This window comes from Austrofundulus limnaeus, unplaced genomic scaffold (assembly GCF_001266775.1).
Source record: "Austrofundulus limnaeus strain Quisiro unplaced genomic scaffold, Austrofundulus_limnaeus-1.0 Scaffold1550, whole genome shotgun sequence".
Lineage (NCBI taxonomy): Eukaryota > Metazoa > Chordata > Actinopteri > Cyprinodontiformes > Rivulidae > Austrofundulus > Austrofundulus limnaeus.
The window spans coordinates 68,260-70,156 of NW_013953952.1; the positions used below are offsets into that span (position 1 = coordinate 68,260).

Sequence of the window (1,897 nt, forward strand, 5' to 3'; positions counted from 1 at the left end):
GAACACAGATAAATGTATCAAAAGTATGTCTATATAATATTAGAATTTTCTGAGACAATGAATTTTGGGTTTTCATTTATTTTTTTACAGTAAGAAGTTTTAATTTAATGGAATTTTTGGACAAAAAATTGCAATATATGGTGATATATCGTATCGTGACCCCTTTGTCATGATATGTATCGTATCGCCAAATTCTTGCCAATACACAGGCCTAATAATTATTCAACATTACAGACAGGACTGGACAGATCTTACATGTGAACATAACTATAAGGAAATCCAGAARCCTTTGACACAACACACAACCTCTGCATCTTCACACTTCCTTTAACATGGTTCCTAACCTTTTTAATGCCACTTGTAATTATATTTAAGACCAACTTCACAATAAACACAAATGTAAAAAAAAAACAGTTAGCGACTAGTTTAGCCAAATGTATATTTTAACATAAAACAACTAGCTGCAAGAGGCAATCATTAAATTACTTCAGAAAATAAATAAATGTTACCAATTATTTTAATATTTGAGACAAATAATCCCCCTACTTACAATGTGTCTTTATATTTTAAGCCCTCAGAAAGACTGATTTAAGACATTTTAAGGCTAATTAAAGCCTTRTTTTTGGATTGATGAATTCAAAGCCTTTTCAGACTTTGTAAGGRTCTGCAGGAACCCTGTTTAAAAGCATTTCGTACCAGTATATCAAAAGGACTTTGGGGGCCTCCTCATACATTATCCTGACCTGCAGACCCCACGGGCCTAATCTCACCCTGGATGGGAAATGGCCAATCATTTTATTGGCCATGAGGGCCATAAATCTAACGTGTAACACCTCACGCCTGAGGAAGTGCAGCAGAGGAGCTGCTGGGCTGTAAATGTGAGTGTGGATAAGACACTTAGAGGTTTTTATGGTTTAAGGATCCAACAGTTAGCAGGTCCACCAAAGATCAGCACCACCGAGGAAGGAAAACACAACTCGTTTTATATAAGCTCTTATTTTACAGCTCAGTACTTCTACTCTGAATCAAAGCCTGGTGAATGTAAACACTCCTCATACTAAATGATACATTCAGATTATTTAATCTGAATACGTTTCAATTAGGGCTGAAACGATTCCTCGAATAATTCGAGTAATTYRATTACAAAAAATCTTCGAGGCAGATAAATTTGCCTCGAAGCTTTGTAAAAAATRCAYACTGTTATAATCAGCGCACTTTTGTCCGCCTRGAATGTTATTAGTGTTACACACAATGCTACGATGTTAGCGCTTCCGCTAACAGTTAAGGCTCCCACATACTCGGACGCACACGGTCCGAGGAGGTCCGAGCGGACTCGAGCACAAGTATGGTTGRCCTCAGGTACAGGTACACCTAACTGCAGCCAAGGTGGACGTCCGTCGGACTGGACCGCGCAGAGATAATGTTTTTTACGTCCACGTATGCGTACTTGGTGTCGCACAATAAACAGCCCGGTGAGAAACAGGACCTCAGACTGTCGACGCGTCACACGTGTGTGCTTGCTAAGAGCTATATTTAGCTTTAAAAGAAGACAAAGAGTGCTGAAACGAAGCGCTCAGAAAAYAACAAATTATAAAAASMATGGGAACACTTAAAACTAAACAGAAAAGACGACAACGCTCTGCACATCCTCAGTGTTTCTGMACCGGAACAAAAACACTGCTGCATGACCCGAACACGTCTGGAGGTAACAACAGGTGTCGTTCACGTTACCTTTGGTTCCCTAAATCTGTGATAATCTGTCAGGTTACAGGTGTACGAGGAGGAGGTTTATTTAAACTAACGGTATTTGTTCACTAATCACTGTCACCTGGCAGGGTTTTATTAAACACTGTGTGAGTTGTGTGATTAAAAACAATACTTACTGTAAGTTTGTCAG

General features: G+C 38.9%; 1 protein-coding gene across 1 annotated transcript in view; it reads right to left on the reverse strand.

The window, feature by feature from the left end:
- Positions 1-1,897, reverse strand: part of atp9a (ATPase phospholipid transporting 9A) — a gene marked incomplete at its 5' end in the record, with an annotated part of 73,016 nt that overhangs the window by 57,939 nt on the left and 13,180 nt on the right.